Below are 19,420 nucleotides of genomic sequence, written 5' to 3' on the forward strand. Positions count from 1 at the left end.
CTTCCCTCTCCTCCTGTCTTCCCACTGTACCCTTTCCTTCAGATTCTTGTTAACAGAAATCTTTGGTCATATATAAAACAATTGTTTGCAGAGCAGGATATTAATTACAATTTGATGTCAGTCGATTTTGGAGCATGTAAAAATATTCTTCTTACCAGGGAGTTTGCTGCCCCCTGCTGCCAAGAGTGGAAGATTGTGGGCATCGAAGCGTAAATTGAGGAAAGTGCTCACTGCCTGTTAACTTTTACTTGAAAAATATCTATATAGAAGATCTTCTACCACTGCATCAGGGTTGCCGACCCTCCCGCATTTCGCGGGAGTATCCCGCTTTTTGATTCTTTCTCCCGGTCTCCCGGGAATCTACTGGATCCTCCCGGATTTTAGCCTTCCTGGCAAAAAAATCAGTGACTGCTATGCGCAAGTCACAAAGCGCAGCTCCGACGGTAACCTCTGTGCGCCGCGGCTGTCCTATTAAATGACAGCCGGGGACCGGATGTGGTCACCATCATAGCAGCAAGCCGGCAGCAGCAGCACAGCATGGGGCAGCCGTGGGATCATCAGCAGTGCACAAGCGAGCAGCAGAGGAGTGGAGGCTACAGGACTCAGGAGCAGCAGAGGGCAGGCCGGCAGCGCCGCAGATGACAGTAAGATAGCGGCTGGCTGCTTCGGCACTTCCCTCCTGCTTCTCTCCCACTGTTCCCCGCTGCGCTGTTTACTTTAATAAGAAGAATCAGGCTGTATCTCAAACCCCCGCCCCCCTTAATACAGACACCAAAGCTGGCGCTGCTTCATAAAAATTGTTCCCCTCCCCACTGCCTTATAACATTTTTATGAAGCTGTAATGAGGGTGCAGGAGGAGAGGAACAATTATTTTTATAAAGCAGCAGCAGCAGCAGCAGCAGCAGCGTGGAGGGAGGGAGGGAGAGAGGGAGGAAACAAGAAGGATTCTAAGTTGGAAAAATGGAAATAGCGCTAACTTTCTAAAGTACCATCTGAAATGTACTTTGAATAGCTCCGCCCATGGCCCCACCCCATTTACATGCCGCAAATGGGGTGTGGCCATGGGCGGAGCTATCCAAATTACAATTGAGTGCTCCCACGCCCCCACTCTCCCGCAAAGCCCAGCTAAGAAGTCGGCAAGTATGCACTGCATCCAGCAAAGAAGTTACAATAACTTATTTTTGGAGTTTTTATGTATTTGTTTAATTAATATCATCAAAGGCTTCCTTACCCTAACTATTTTAATAAATGCACCAAGAGGATGTAGGCAAGGTAAAAGTAACCAGGGGGACACAACCATGTCTTCATGATATTGTGGTCACACCATTTTCTGCTTTAAGCCACCATTTTATGATGGCATAGCATGCACATAGGCGGAGCTTGAGCTCCAGGTGTCATCTGGCACAGAATTCATAGTCTCTCTGTATTAGGCTGGGGGTCAGTATTCAGGGTAATAGGAGAGAACTTGAAGAGAGGAAAGGGGTGGCCACCACACTGCCTGCATGTTCCATATCACTGACTGCAGTGCAAAGAGTCCAGTGCATTGCAATGCGGTGTTGAGGGGGGATTTGGTGGCTTGTCAGAAGAACCTTCCTGACTTTCAGTCTGCATTCAGTGATATGGAACATGCAGGCAGTGGAACGGAAAAGGGCTCACCCTGCCGCCAGAAAGAAAAGAACTAACTAGTTCTTTCTCGATTTTTCCAGAGCTCACGGTCTCCAAGAACCGTTCAATTTTAATGAGCAACTGCCCATTCGCTCTTTCAAAAGTACTGGTTCACTCGCAAGCGACATTACTCCAGGATGGCTGCCCTCTTCTTGGTGAGAATTGTTATATATATATATATATATATATATATATATATATCTATATATAGATATAGAATCAAGTCCAATCGGCACTCACGTATCATGAACAGTAGTAGTCCCCGGTGCCATCAATGAGACCTTAAATAAGGTCACAATATAACAGTCCACTTTAGCGGCACTCACGGATATATCACACTTGAACTCAGCTGGTTGTCATCAACGTTTCGAAATTATTTTATTTCGTCATCAGGATATAACACATACATTAAAATCACTCACCTTTATACCACCAGCACCCTAACACCCGCGAAAAACTGCCGGCAAAAAAAAAACTGGCTCTCTCTGTAGTGACCTCCTCGCTCTGCATTCAGAATAGGTTTCCAATTCTGAATGCAGAGCGAGGAGGTCACTACAGAGAGAGCGACCTGATATTCTTCCTAGCAAGGATCCATATAAACTATCACGGAAGCATATTATTCAATTCAGTCCTGAAAATTCCCTATAATCGGAATATATCGAAAATTACTTTGTGATGTATATTTTTTAAATCAGCTGTGATCAGCAGAAATTTCCACTAGGACCAGCTACACAAAAATAATTTGCCTATTGGTTCTTACCCCTGATGAAGTCTTAGAGACGAAACGCGTCGGGTTTTTTCTCATCACTAATAAAAGGACTATTTATCCTGAAATGGACTGGGCCTAATCATTGTGAACACATCTTCAAACACAAGAATACGAATTTCAGAAATGTATTTTTTGATTTGATTTTATTATGTTATATTGGAAGGTACAGTTTCTATATTAGGTAGCGCTCACTAACAGGAGGAATTTTGGTGGTGCTGCACATACAACTAAGCGCAACTCAGAGTCAAACCCTTTCATATATATATATATATATATATATATATATATATATATATATATAAGAAGTAGGATGGGTACTGTCCAGCGCTTCGACCTTATGGTTCTGATCTGCTCATTATTAGTCCCGAATAGTACTCCTATTCTATAGGTATGGTCTTTCCACAAAACACCTGATCCTGTGTGACAGGCGGCTGCTATGTTCTCCGTTTGAAACGTTGTTGTGTCGTCTCAGGATGTGTACTGGAAAAAGGATGAGAAACAGCACTCTCTAGTGTAATAAGTGGGGTTCACACTTCCACAATAAAAGTAATGTGCGTACCGCAATTAAGTAATTTTTGTGCTCATCAAATCGATCTTTAGATTAGTGGTCTCGTGGAATACCAGGCTGCTACCTGGACTGCAAGTTGGACACCCTCCAGGTGTCTCCCCACGAGTACCAGATGTGTAATCCAATCACAAGTGCCGTGTAGTTACATGAGAAAGAAAACTCCAATTAAAATTAAAAAAAATTGGGAGTTTATTAAAGTGCATAAGTGAATAAATAAAACAGGCTTACATGAATAAAGTGCTGGGGTAGAAACATGCTGCTCTCTACGCGTTTCGTCTCTTACACCCGATAGGTATGGGTTGGACTTCATCGGGAGAGTAATATATATATATCTATATATATATATATATATATATATATATAGATATATAGAGAGAGAGAGTTTGAATTGAAGAGGCACTCGTCAGACTTCATAAGATGCAATCAAAAGATTTTTATTCCATAATAAATAAAATAAAATAAAAATCTTTTGATTGCATCTTATGAAGTCTGACGAGTGCCTCTTCAATTCAAACTCTATTGGGGATTCTGACATCCAAAGTAGGCACCGGAGCATTCCACTACATGACCCAGACGAGTGCCGGATCTACCGTTTGCTATATATATATATATATATATATATATATATAGATCTATAGGACTCCAATATATCAGGCAACATTTAAATGCTATTTAATAAAGCATTTTTTATCAAGCATGTATACATATATATATATCTGTATGTGTGTGTTTGTGTGTGTGTGTGTGTGTGCGTGTGTGCATTCTTGTGTATGTGTGTGAATCTATAGACAAGTGTGTAGTGGGGGAGCATTGAGACATGTGCTGCTTTTGTTGTCATGGCTCCATGCTATGTTCCTGCACTTGATCATGCCACAATTTAAGAAGAGCCCCTATCCTACATACTTAACTCTCTCTGTAATGATAGGGGTTTATTCCACTGACCACCACACAATACATAGAGATTTTCCATTACCACTTTACAATACAGAAAACATTCTAGTGACTTCTGTACAATACAGACAATAGCATATGGACTTCCATTCAATGTAGAGTGTATCCTGTCCATGCAATATCATCGCTATAATTATTTCATCCATCCATCCTCAACAATCATTATCTTCTTCAGCATTGTAGCAAACCCATTCAAAATAATTTACTCTTGTGTAATCATTCATCTCCACACTCTTATGGTAATTTACCACCACATTAGAAACTATTACTCTCATATTCGTTAACTCCTAATTAGCCAGCCCAGTCTCAAAAAATAACGCATACCATACATACACACACAGGGCATACATGTACACATACCATACATATACACACACAGGGCATACACGCACGCATAAAATACATATTCACGCACGCATACCATACATACACACACAGGGCACACATGCACACATACCATACATGTGCACAGGGCATATAGGCACATATACCATACATACACCATACCTCCCAACATGACCCTCTCCAGGAGGTACACAATGCTCTGTTTCTAGACTTCCCTCTTAATTTATTATTGGCATCACCTGTTTTAAACAGGTTAATTGATAAGAAAGGTGCTTCACCGCAGGTGCTGGCAATCATAAGTAAAGAGGAAAGTCCAGGAATAGAGCATTCTGTCTCTCCTGGAAAGGGTCATGTTGGGAGGTATGCAGTTCCAAGTACCCGCAATAGATCATGTTTACAAGATTTTTTATATAATGCATATTTTAAGTAATCTAGAGCATAATTCTCCCATGGTGGGAAAATCTGAACCATTACTTCACCCAATTACTTAACCCTGTGTGTTGGGGTGGGATAGGAAAAAAAACAAGGAAATAGGGCCCACATACAGTCAGGAAACCATACCTCCTAACACGGCCCTCTCCAGGACGGACAGAATGCTTTGTTCCACGACTTTCCTGTTAATGTATGATTCCCATCTCCTGTGGTGAAACACCTTTCTAAACAATCGACCTGTTTAAAACAGGTGATGGCAATCATAAATTAAGACGGAAATCCAGGAACAGAGCTTTATGACCCTCCTGGAATGGGTCATGATGGGTGGCATGTATACACACACAGGGCATACAGGTACACATTTTGTATTTATTTATTTACAGTTTATTATATAGCACAGCAGATACAGACAAGTACACACACCTGGAGTCAGTCAGCCTCAGCATTACCCAGCCTGCCCAGCAGCAGCTTCATCTCACAGCCCCATGTGTGGTGTACAAAGAAAGAGAGAGGAGAGCTGAGGAGATGTGCACTGCAGTTCGACCTACACGCAGGGAAGCCCAGGGACTGGGACAACCGTCAGCTGGCTGAAATGATTGTCCAGAAAGGAGGGGCCCTTTCAGAGGGGGGGCCCAGAGATACGTACCCCCAGAGCCCCCCTCTTAATTCGGCTCTGCCCACCTGCAGTGCACATGGTTGTTTCCATTTTGAGAAAATAATTGCCCTGCGATCAAGTCTGAATTAGGCCCTATGTCCAGGTGAACTTGTTCCAAATGCTTCTGGACAATAAAAAGCTATAGTATAGCATAACTGCTGATTAGTCTCTGGCAACCCACAGAGGCAGAACTCTGGGAGGCAATGGAGTCATCTGCCGCCGGGCTCCTGCTCCCAAGGGGGCACCTCTCCTCCCCTTCAAGTTTGAATCATGTAATTGAAAGCAGTTGATATCGCTAATGTGGCTGATTGGGTTCAAACAAAATTTTTGCAAGATTCACACTCTGTATTAGATCCCATGACCTGTCCGTATGGAGACAGACACCTTACTGATTGAGCTGTTTGGGGGGCACCAAAATTTATCTTGCCTCCGGGCAACTCGGATGAACTTACGCCACTGGCAACCCATATGAAGTAGGAGTAAAGATGAGCGGAAAGGAGGCAGTGTACCACATCCACAGTTCCGGAGGATAGCTCTAGCTAGCAAGTGGCATCACAGAGTATGTCAGCTATTCAATCTCACCCATTCAATGCTGCCATTACTGACAGCATTGAAGGCTGTCAGATCCAATTTTTTTAAAATCGGATCTGTTTTGTTGTAAACGCACGCGGATTGTCAAATTCACAGACATTTTTCAACAATCTGCTGCCGTTTTTGCCGATCTACGGACCTTCCGACACTCAACAACAGGAACATTGAATTCCTACTGTCAATTTACTGTACTGTTAGATCAGATGAAAACACGCCTGGGATTCCGATTGTTGGGATATTCTGACAGTCGGAATCTCTGACAGTATGGGTGAGATTTAATAGGATGAGAGATTCAGAAAGTGAGAGATTTGGGGAGAAATCTCCAGTTTTTTTAAAGCGGCAATCATTTACACTGCAAAACCAGTTTGATTTTGCAGTGTAAATGATTGCCACTTTAAAAAAAACTGGAGATTTCTCACCAAATCTCTCACTTTCTGAATATCTCATCCTATTAAATCTCACCCTATGTGTCTTCTAAAATTATTTTTGTAGTAAAGTGCACACTTGTAAAGAAGAGAAAGAATACATTTCTTGGGAGCCATAGAAATGCTAATTTAGAGAACAAAGTTGATATCTAGTCAGTAATCTGAGAATCTCCAAAAACTCCTGAGTACAGGAGTATTTTCTTTAAGCAGATTAGTGCAACTGCATAGTATGATGTATACAATAATTTATAAGATACTCTTCAATCCTGACAAAAATGAAGATAGAGGTGTTATTGTCTTTGCTTTCTGCTCAGTCCTCATTCTCACTCAAGAGGTTCATAGGGAGATAATTAAATGGATAGTTTTGTATACACAGCATAGACCAGTATTTTTGTAGAAGCCTATTGAAGACAGATGACTTTAATGGTAGTCAGAGAGGAGTTGTTTAATCTAATAGTCTATATAGTCAAAATCGAATCGAAATCAAATGGACATCGAAAGGTTTTCAGCCTCATTTGATGCCGATTTGATGGGTGTGCTACAGGGGTCCGACAGTCGGGATCCCGACAGTCATTAGCCCGACATCGGGATCCCAACTGGCCGGACCCAGACAGCATGGTGAGTGCAACTAAGCCCCTTGCAAGAAATATTGCACCGTGTGTACCCATCTTTACAGTGAAAGTGCCAGGTGTAAAATAATTGGAAGATATTGTTATGAGGAATGTCAAATTTGGGTGGAATTTCAGCAAGAGAAAAATCTTGAGTTACACGCACTGTGTAGCACTCCCTATTTAACTTTACTTTAAGTAGCACTTAACGCTAGTAAATGGACTTTTTTACGTTTTGCAGTAATGTATGAAAGGGGCTTTTAACATCCCCCTGAGGCAGCCCTGAACTTAACGTTCAGTCGCTGTCCTCTTGTTTGAACTTATACGCTTTAACATCGCAGGCAATGTATTATTGCCTTTCCCGACGTTAAGCACGATTTTTCTTAACGTTGTTTTGTTTTGTTTTGAACTCCTACAATTGTCTCTCCTATCAGCATGCTGGTGCCGCCGGCTGCCCCGCTCCAGTCCCCCCTTCCATTTTTTGTATTTTTGAGAGCTCAGCCAATCATCGGCCACCCGGTATTTTGAATATGATTTCTCACAACTCTCCCGCCGCGTCCCCACTATTCAAAAGACCGGGCGGCCAATGATTGGCTGGGCTCTTAGCCAATCATCGGCTGCCTGGTCTTTGGAATATGATGTCTCACAACTCTCCCGCCGCGTCCCTGCTCTCTTGGGGACCCTGCAACGCAGTATATTAAATCAGCGGGGTCCCTACAGTGCACTGTAAATAATTAGTTCTATCCACCGGGCTATCTTGGTGTTGGGTTGAAAGCAGCAGGGACCCAAAAAAAATGGAAGGGGGGACTGGAGCGGGGAAGCCGGCGGCGCCAGCATGCTGACAGGAGAGACAATTGTCGGCATGCTGGTGGCTCGAAGGGGGGAAGAGGAGCAACCAAAAAAAACAACCTGGGAAAGCAAAACAATGGAAGGGGGGAGAGGTGCAGGGAAGCCGGCAGCAGCAACATGCTGTATTCTGAAGCCGGTGTCGGCATGCTGACGGCATGGGAGGGGGGCAGTGGAGGAGCTGAAAAAAAAATAGAAAAAACAAGAGAAGGAAGGGGGGACTGGAGCGGGCAGCCACTGGTTGGCTGAAAGAAGACGATAAACTGGGATGTAAAAAAAGAATAGAATATAATACTTTATTTGTTATTAACAATACACTGTGATCAATGCACTGTCAACAATATTTTCATAGAAGTACCTACGCAAAAAACATTAAAAGAACAATTCCCATTTAATTTCTTGTCATTTAGCATGCGAACAGCAGTTGGAAAAAAGCTGTTTAGCATGCGCTTTGTACGTGCCGGGACACTGCGGAACAGTTTTTTCGATGGCAAAATATGAAAGACCTCATAATTCGGATGGCTAGGATCTGCTAAGATACGATTTGCTTTCTTTAGCACTCTGGGCAGTATTCAATGAGAAAAATTCGCTGTGATTTCTGGAGAGTTTGTGCTTTTCACGCGGTGGAGAGAGGTTTTTTTTCTCCAAAGGCGAGCCACCCTATTCAATGTGAAATATTCTCCGTCTTTCTAAGTGATTCTCGCCGTCTCTCTCCGTGTAGAAATTCTCCATCTTTTGATGGAGAGCAGGAATGTGAACTTTTAAACTAAAAGGGTGTTTTTTTTTAATTTTGGTGTCAAAAAATCAGGTTTTTTTTTCTGTGAGGGGCCATGTTATTTTTATTCATGTGCCTATAGCACATGAATATATATTTAATTTTAAAAAAAAATATTTTTTTACATTTTTTTTTTTTTTTTTTTTTTACACAGTGCAGCCAGCAGGGGGCCGGAGCGCTCGAGCCGCTCATTAGATATTCATATATTCACTGCACCCGATGCACGTTCGGGTACAGTGAATACTGGGTCCCCCGCTGGCTATAGGGGGGGCAGCCTGTGCTGCCTGGGTCCAGGGGAGCCCTGCTCCCCTCCCCATATCCCCTGCAGCAGCCAAGAGAGACTTTAATCTCTCTTGGCTGCTACGTCCCCCGGCTCCCTGACAGCTCCCTGCTGCGGACGCTCGTCCGCTGCAGGGGTTAAGACTCGCCGCGAGTGGCGGCGAGTCTTTAACACGTTGAATAGGGGGAGCAGGAGGCTCCGGAACACGGAGAGTGCATGGCGAGAGAAAAAATCTCTCGCCATGCACGGAGAATATTTGACATTGAATACTGCCCTCTGTTATTATACAGATCACGGGTGTGCGGTAGAGACACGCCAATAATTTTACTTGAAGTTTTTATCACTCGGCCTGCAATCCCATACGTTAAAACACTCTCCACGATTCCCTGATAAAATCTGATTAGCGTGTTTGTCTCAGAACATACAGCCTTGAGTCTTCTTAAAAAGAAGAGGCGTTGTTGGGCCTTCTTAATTATTGTAGTGCAATTTAGAGACCAAGTTAGATAATCAGAAATATATAAACCTAGGAATTTAAAAACCTCCACCTCCTCAATAGGTGTACCCTCCATAAACATGGGAAGTATTGGCCTACCACAACTCCGTCTAAAATCTATCATCATCTCCTTGGTTTTATTTGTGTTTAAATGCAGACAATTTTGTCTACAAAAGGCAATTAAAGACAAGAGGTGAATTAACAATTAACGTTACTCACTAACATCAGCTTAATACATTAGGGTGAAATCAGTCCCTGCTTCTGAGTGTTAAGGGCCCCATACATCAGCAATTAATTGTGACAATTTTCAGATATGGAGATGATTGCCACAATTAATTTTAGATGTGTGGGCTCCCCCTTTTGGCAATCCCAATCAAAATCTCTAATCGATTGCTTAATCAGGTTTTTAAACATGTTTAAAGGTGCATACACACTGTACAATTTTTTTTGACCAATTTGGTTGAAAGACATTTCCATTGAACCCAGTGTCCTGGACGAAAGATGTTGACAAAAGATATTGTCAACAAACAAACGATGAATGATGAATGCGCATACCCGCCAGTTGTTCATCAAGATTGTTCGTCAACTGTGCATGCAGCTCAATTTGAATATCTATAAACTGTAGCTAGATATTTCTTCTTTTGTCTGTTGTCAATATCTTTCGTCAACATCTTTAGTCCAGGACACTGGGTTCAATGGAAATGTCTTTCAACCAAATTGGTCAAAAAAATTGTACAGTGTGTATGCACCCTAATAATCTGGTATTATCTGCAGATCTTTTTTATATGTGTGGCATTCCCAATTCGTCTTCTTCATCTATTTACATTATGAACAGCAATCGATTGGGCAATTTCCAGATATGAAGATGCAATCTTTAGATGGAAAAATCTGCCGATCACTGAAATAAATCTGTAATGTGTGGGCAAAGTCAGATAGATTGTAAAATCCATTTATCTGGCCAAAAAATCCCTGGATCTGGAAATCCATTAATTGTGATTGCTGATGTATGGGGCCCATTATGCCAGGAGAAGTGGGAAACGTTAAAATACTAACGTTAAGGGAAGCATGATACATCTGCCCCATTGGGCCATATTTTGGCTCTGAGTAACTACAGAGGAGGAAGCAGTTGCACTGGAGATAATTTCAACTGCTTCCTCCTCTGTAGTTACAAAATAAAAAGTACTTATAATATATGGCAACGACAAGATTCTGGGACATGGGGCCTTATTCTGGTTCACTCTCAGAGGCACTCTCAGAGGCAAATTCCTTCTCCAAATGGACAATACCATGTGCACAGCAGGTGAGGCAGATATAACATGTTCAGATAGAACTAGATTTGGGTGGAGTTTTTCTTCAAAGTGAGATCCATATTGCAGTGTAGAAATAAAGCAGTCAGTATTTTCCCTGCACAGAAGAAAAATAACTCACCCAAATCTAATTCTCTCTGCACATGTTACATCTGCCCCTCTGCAGTGCAAATGGTTTTGTCCATTTGAAAAGGAATTTGCCTCTGAGAGTGAACCAGAATAAGGCCCATGATCCCTAAGATTCCTTAAGGATCCTTAAGACTCCTTAAAAAAAAAAAAAACTATTAAAGCACACCATCATTTTATATTTAATCTATATGTTTATGGAGACTGCACCAAACCATGCTGTTTTCTGCCACCTGGATACTTATGTTGCAGTAATCGGCTGATGTTCCTACAATCATTTACCCTGTACTTGTCCTGTATTGTCTTCAACTGTAAGTCACTGTTTTCCTATTTTGATTATGTGTACTCTGTAACTGGGCACTGCGGAACCCTTGTGGAGCCATATAAATAAAGCATAATAATAATAATAATAATAATAATGATGGAGACACATATATATTCAAATGTATCTAGTGGCACTCAATGCAGACAACACATACTGCAACAGGTGGTTAATGACAATTTAATGTTTATAGAAACATTTTCCAAAGGGAGCATCATTGAAATGTCAGTAACCACCTGCTACTGTCTCTTTTGTCTGGATTCAGTGCCGTTGGACATGTGTGTGATAGTGGTTTCCTTTAGAAGTTTGGAGAGCACCTGCATATTGGTATATTTGTAAACTATGGGGTTTGCTGCTTGCACTGCTGGATATTATATTATATATATATATATATATATATATATGGAACAGAGGTGCGGCACTCGGGTACACACGACACAGGAGACAACTTCGTCAGGCAACGTTTCAGTTTATAACTGTTTTCAAGCAAAGACATACAGAAATATCATACCCTTAAATACCTGAATCAGCGCCGCCTCTCACCGTGGGGATGCTTGCTTCCGCTCAGTGACGTCCCGGTGGACGCTGTCGCGCTGCCGATGACGTCACCTCGTTAGCGTGCTTCTCTCCTCGGGAGGCGCACTGTAGTTGCTATGCAACGCTTAACAAACTCCCGGACCTACTGAAAAAACATATATAAATAGTTAAAACACCGTGCAAAAAACTTGTGTATACCTGCACCCAGATATAAATAAAAACATGGCACAAAAAGGCAGACATATGGATAGCAGCAAGTTCATACGGAAAACTTAAACAATATAATCCTGTATATCGTGTGGAAGAGCGACTGTAAACTTAGTTAAAACAGCTATATGCAATATACTCATTTAGCCCTTTTGGTTGGATCACGTCCAACCGGGCTATCCACCGGTTTTCACATTGTATGAGCTTCAGCCCACGATTCCCTCCTCTGATGGAGGGCAAGATGGTATCGATCATGCGATATCGCAGGGTGTTGAGGGGATGTGCCGCATCGACAAAATGCCGGGCCACAGGCTGATCGCTATGGCCGGCTGCTAATGCGTTGCGAATGGCAGACCTATGTGCAGTCATGCGGATTTTAAATTTGTTCTCGGTTTTGCCGATGTACACCAGACCACATGGACATATGATCTGGTATACAACGAACGTGGAATCGCAATTTAAGCGATGCCGGATTTTATAAGTGTGGCCAGAATGTGGATGTTGGAAAGTGTCACCGGCCAGTAGAAACTGGCAGGTGACACATCCACATCTGCTGCAACCTAATTTAGGTGGAGGCAAAAATGACATAGTGATGTTCGGAATTTTCTCAGGTTTGAGATTGGCTATGTCAGTCTTGACCAGCCATGATCTCAAGTTCCTGCCTCGAGAATAACAAGGCATCAGTCTTTGATCCCTTGCTCCCGTAGAAGGATCAGAGGAGACCAAAGGCCAATGCTTTTTGGCAATATTTTGTATACTGGGTGATGAGGTGTTATATTTATTGACCCATGGAAGTACATTAGTTTTTTGATTCTTGACCCCTTTAGGAGACAAGAGCATGGTTCTGTCTAAATCCATGGCTTTGCTTTTCGCTTCTTCAAGAATTTTATTACTATACCCTCTATCTTTGAGTCTAGTAATGAGGTTGTCTATTTGTTGCAAGGCCGCCTCTCTATTACTATTTATACGCATGATGCGGACCATTTGTGAAAATGGGAGCCCGCGAATCAATGCTTTGGGATGGCAGCTAGATGCCTGCAATAGAAGGTTACGGTCCGTAGGCTTAGAATAAACAGTGGTTGAGAGTGCATTTGATATAATATCGATATGCACGTCCAGAAAATTCATGGAAGTTTGGTCCATGGCATAGGTGAAAGCTATGGGACCACCAAGCTGATGGTATTCCTGTAAAGTGTTTTCAAATACCTGTTTGGGGCCCTTCCACACTACGAATAAATCGTCGATGTATCGACTGAATGATAGTGTGTTGTCCCTCATGGAAGCATTCCCATAAAACAGTTGGTCCTCAATGGAGAACATCACGATATTGGCATAACACGGAGCTGCGCTAGATCCCATCGCGCAGCCCCGTGTTTGCAAGAAGAATTTGTTGTTATAAATAAAGAAATTATTAAACAGAATAAGTTTAAGCAATTTTATGATTACACCAATTTGCGCCTCAGGGAAAGCCTTTTTCTTTGTCAAGAAACTGGTTACTGCCTTTAACCCAAACTCATGGGGAATCGATGTGTATAAACTAACCACATCTATCCCTATTAACCAGCAGTTATCAGGCACCAACCCTATTTCATTCAATTTAGACAAAAATTGTCCCGTATCTCTCAAAAAGCTGGGTTCTTGGACAATCCAGGGCTGTAATAGGGAGTCCAAGAGGATAGCCACCGGCTGGAACAACGAACCCCGGGCTGCGATGATGGGGCGCCCGGGAGGAGATTCAATGCTTTTGTGCATTTTAGGTATGGTATAAAAGAGGGGGACCAAAGGGTGTTCAGGAATCAAAGCAGACAACCAAGAGTCCTCAATAAGCCCAGTGTCCACTGCTTCTTTCAGCAGAATTGTGAGTAGTTTCTTGCACTGGGAAGTGGGGTCCTTGCTGAGAGGCTTGTACACATTGGGGTCAGATAACTGACGTTCTGCTTCGGCTTTGTAGTCATTAAGGTCCTGGAGCACTATGCCCCCACCCTTATCGGCCGGGCGTATAATCAGGCTTTTATTTTGTGAGAGCGATTTGAGAGCTTGTCTTTCGAGAGGTGTGAGGTTATGGTGCTGTTCCCTTGTAGTCTGCTGTAATTCTTTGACCTCTTTGTCTAGCATTCTTGAAAATGTCTTGATGCTAGAATTGTTTGACAGTGGGTCAAAACTGGAAGGGGGCACAAAGGGTTTAAGTTTCTCCGGTAAAGGTCGCGATGAGGCATTGGCGGTCTCATTGGAGATATTAATTTCTGGAGGTCGTGAATGAAAAAATTCTTTCAACCGTAGCTTACGATTCAGGGCATGCTGTTCAATGTCCCACTGTAAATTCTCAAACCCGTTAGACGGGACAAATGACAGTCCTTTATTCAAGAGCTTTAACTCACTGGGAGATAGCTCATATGATGACAGGTTATACACTGTGCTCAATGTTGCTTGGGCGGTCTGCCCACTCTGCCTCTGCCTTTTCCTTTGGCCGCCGCGCCTCGTGGCCCTCCTCTTGGGCCTCCAATTGCGGCACGGGTAGTCACCCCTAAAGGGGCCGCAGCAGTAGAGGGGTTTTCTCTTTCAGAGTTAGAGCTGCCTGTCTCATGTGAAGAATCCGATTCAAATCTCGACATGGGTTTCCTATTGCGTCTGAAAAATGGGACTCGACGTTGGTCAGACCCACTTGGATCAGACAGCCATTTATAGACCGTATGTCTTTCATAATCCATAGTTACCTTTTGTAACTTTTCTTTTTTAAATTTTATAAGATCTTTTTTATATTGAGTAATTTGTGCCTGCATCTCAGTCTGCCAATTGGTCTCCTTATCAGCAATCAGGGTGGGTAAATGCGAGTCCTCAAATGAGGATAGTTTGTCTTTAATCTTCTCCAATTCCTTGGAGGATTGGTCTATGACGAGCACCATTAAATCAAACGCACACTTATTAACGATGGCAATCCATCTTTTACAGAATGCTGGATCATGGCGGCCGATAGTGGGGCAATTTTTGACTCGAAATCCCCTTGGGATATATTTGAGCTTATAATAGTCACTGAGAGAGAGGCAGTGTAGATGAAAATCTACCTCTTTCTTTTTAAGCCTAATCCAGTCACGAAAGATGGTATCGCTGGTGCTGGCTTCAATTTCGTCATTAATCCCCCTGGTGCAAACGATTTTCTCCACCTCTGCTTCTGAATAGGAGAAGGTATCCCCCACTTGCTGCAAAAGATGGCTGATCTGGGCTGTGGGGTCCTCTGTCGACATGTTGACACTTTGGGGAGTGCAACTATGTCGCTCTGGGCTTCCGCTGAACTACTCAGAGCTGCTATAGTGTATGTCTGTAACCAAGCCCTACCAGGGCTGACACGCACCGTGCAAACACCAATGAAAATAAAAACAGCAGGAAGGATTTCTCACTTCCTGAAAGTCCGCTTGAGTCTGCTTTGCTTAGCAGCTTCCAGTACTGAATGTGCTGGGTGCCCGGGGACTGGATGCTTACACTTGCAAGTAGTGTCAACTCCTTAAATACAGACTTGGGTCCGGCACTCCACGTGACAACAAAATACTTGGCCCGGTGCCTTCACAATGGCAGACGCAGAATATGGAACAGAGGTGCGGCACTCGGGTATTTTGTTGTCACGTGGAGTGCCGGACCCAAGTCTGTATTTAAGGAGTTGACACTACTTGCAAGTGTAAGCATCCAGTCCCCGGGCACCCAGCACATTCAGTACTGGAAGCTGCTAAGCAAAGCAGACTCAAGCGGACTTTCAGGAAGTGAGAAATCCTTCCTGCTGTTTTTATTTTCATTGGTGTTTGCACGGTGCGTGTCAGCCCTGGTAGGGCTTGGTTACAGACATACACTATAGCAGCTCTGAGTAGTTCAGCGGAAGCCCAGAGCGACATAGTTGCACTCCCCAAAGTGTCAACATGTCGACAGAGGACCCCACAGCCCAGATCAGCCATCTTTTGCAGCAAGTGGGGGATACCTTCTCCTATTCAGAAGCAGAGGTGGAGAAAATCGTTTGCACCAGGGGGATTAATGACGAAATTGAAGCCAGCACCAGCGATACCATCTTTCGTGACTGGATTAGGCTTAAAAAGAAAGAGGTAGATTTTCATCTACACTGCCTCTCTCTCAGTGACTATTATAAGCTCAAATATATCCCAAGGGGATTTCGAGTCAAAAATTGCCCCACTATCGGCCGCCATGATCCAGCATTCTGTAAAAGATGGATTGCCATCGTTAATAAGTGTGCGTTTGATTTAATGGTGCTCGTCATAGACCAATCCTCCAAGGAATTGGAGAAGATTAAAGACAAACTATCCTCATTTGAGGACTCGCATTTACCCACCCTGATTGCTGATAAGGAGACCAATTGGCAGACTGAGATGCAGGCACAAATTACTCAATATAAAAAAGATCTTATAAAATTTAAAAAAGAAAAGTTACAAAAGGTAACTATGGATTATGAAAGACATACGGTCTATAAATGGCTGTCTGATCCAAGTGGGTCTGACCAACGTCGAGTCCCATTTTTCAGACGCAATAGGAAACCCATGTCGAGATTTGAATCGGATTCTTCACATGAGACAGGCAGCTCTAACTCTGAAAGAGAAAACCCCTCTACTGCTGCGGCCCCTTTAGGGGTGACTACCCGTGCCGCAATTGGAGGCCCAAGAGGAGGGCCACGAGGCGCGGCGGCCAAAGGAAAAGGCAGAGGCAGAGTGGGCAGACCGCCCAAGCAACATTGAGCACAGTGTATAACCTGTCATCATATGAGCTATCTCCCAGTGAGTTAAAGCTCTTGAATAAAGGACTGTCATTTGTCCCGTCTAACGGGTTTGAGAATTTACAGTGGGACATTGAACAGCATGCCCTGAATCGTAAGCTACGGTTGAAAGAATTTTTTCATTCACGACCTCCAGAAATTAATATCTCCAATGAGACCGCCAATGCCTCATCGCGACCTTTACCGGAGAAACTTAAACCCTTTGTGCCCCCTTCCAGTTTTGACCCACTGTCAAACAATTCTAGCATCAAGACATTTTCAAGAATGCTAGACAAAGAGGTCAAAGAATTACAGCAGACTACAAGGGAACAGCACCATAACCTCACACCTCTCGAAAGACAAGCTCTCAAATCGCTCTCACAAAATAAAAGCCTGATTATACGCCCGGCCGATAAGGGTGGGGGCATAGTGCTCCAGGACCTTAATGACTACAAAGCCGAAGCAGAACGTCAGTTATCTGACCCCAATGTGTACAAGCCTCTCAGCAAGGACCCCACTTCCCAGTGCAAGAAACTACTCACAATTCTGCTGAAAGAAGCAGTAAACACTGGGCTTATTGAGGACTCTTGGTTGTCTGCTTTGATTCCTGAACACCCTTTGGTCCCCCTCTTTTATACCATACCTAAAATGCACAAAAGCATTGAATCTCCTCCCGGGCGCCCCATCATCGCAGCCCGGGGTTCGTTGTTCCAGCCGGTGGCTATCCTCTTGGACTCCCTATTACAGCCCTGGATTGTCCAAGAACCCAGCTTTTTGAGAGATACGGGACAATTTTTGTCTAAATTGAATGAAATAGGGTTGGTGCCTGATAACTGCTGGTTAATAGGGATAGATGTGGTTAGTTTATACACATCGATTCCCCATGAGTTTGGGTTAAAGGCAGTAACCAGTTTCTTGACAAAGAAAAAGGCTTTCCCTGAGGCGCAAATTGGTGTAATCATAAAATTGCTTAAACTTATTCTGTTTAATAATTTCTTTATTTATAACAACAAATTCTTCTTGCAAACACGGGGCTGCGCGATGGGATCTAGCGCAGCTCCGTGTTATGCCAATATCGTGATGTTCTCCATTGAGGACCAACTGTTTTATGGGAATGCTTCCATGAGGGACAACACACTATCGTTCAGTCGATACATCGACGATTTATTCGTAGTGTGGAAGGGCCCCAAACAGGTATTTGAAAACACTTTACAGGAATACCATCAGCTTGGTGGTCCCATAGCTTTCACCTATGCCATGGACCAAACTTCCATGAATTTTCTGGACGTGCATATCGATATTATATCAAATGCACTCTCAACCACTGTTTATTCTAAGCCTACGGACCGTAACCTTCTATTGCAGGCATCTAGCTGCCATCCCAAAGCATTGATTCGCGGGCTCCCATTTTCACAAATGGTCCGCATCATGCGTATAAATAGTAATAGAGAGGCGGCCTTGCAACAAATAGACAACCTCATTACTAGACTCAAAGATAGAGGGTATAGTAATAAAATTCTTGAAGAAGCGAAAAGCAAAGCCATGGATTTAGACAGAACCATGTTCTTGTCTCCTAAAGGGGTCAAGAATCAAAAAACTAATGTACTTCCATGGGTCAATAAATATAACACCTCATCACCCAGTATACAAAATATTGCCAAAAAGCATTGGCCTTTGGTCTCCTCTGATCCTTCTACGGGAGCAAGGGATCAAAGACTGATGCCTTGTTATTCTCGAGGCAGGAACTTGAGATCATGGCTGGTCAAGACTGACATAGCCAATCTCAAACCTGAGAAAATTCCGAACATCACTATGTCATTTTTGCCTCCACCTAAATTAGGTTGCAGCAGATGTGGATGTGTCACCTGCCAGTTTCTACTGGCCGGTGACACTTTCCAACATCCACATTCTGGCCACACTTATAAAATCCGGCATCGCTTAAATTGCGATTCCACGTTCGTTGTATACCAGATCATATGTCCATGTGGTCTGGTGTACATCGGCAAAACCGAGAACAAATTTAAAATCCGCATGACTGCACATAGGTCTGCCATTCGCAACGCATTAGCAGCCGGCCATAGCGATCAGCCTGTGGCCCGGCATTTTGTCGATGCGGCACATCCCCTCAACACCCTGCGATATCGCATGATCGATACCATCTTGCCCTCCATCAGAGGAGGGAATCGTGGGCTGAAGCTCATACAATGTGAAAACCGGTGGATAGCCCGGTTGGACGTGATCCAACCAAAAGGGCTAAATGAGTATATTGCATATAGCTGTTTTAACTAAGTTTACAGTCGCTCTTCCACACGATATACAGGATTATATTGTTTAAGTTTTCCGTATGAACTTGCTGCTATCCATATGTCTGCCTTTTTGTGCCATGTTTTTATTTATATCTGGGTGCAGGTATACACAAGTTTTTTGCACGGTGTTTTAACTATTTATATATGTTTTTTCAGTAGGTCCGGGAGTTTGTTAAGCGTTGCATAGCAACTACAGTGCGCCTCCCGAGGAGAGAAGCACGCTAACGAGGTGACGTCATCGGCAGCGCGACAGCGTCCACCGGGACGTCACTGAGCGGAAGCAAGCATCCCCACGGTGAGAGGCGGCGCTGATTCAGGTATTTAAGGGTATGATATTTCTGTATGTCTTTGCTTGAAAACAGTTATAAACTGAAACGTTGCCTGACGAAGTTGTCTCCTGTGTCGTGTGTACCCGAGTGCCGCACCTCTGTTCCATATTCTGCGTCTGCCATTGTGAAGGCACCG

Source organism: Crinia signifera, chromosome 1 (genome assembly GCF_055691185.1).
Source record: "Crinia signifera chromosome 1, ASM5569118v1, whole genome shotgun sequence".
Taxonomy (NCBI): domain Eukaryota; kingdom Metazoa; phylum Chordata; class Amphibia; order Anura; family Myobatrachidae; genus Crinia; species Crinia signifera.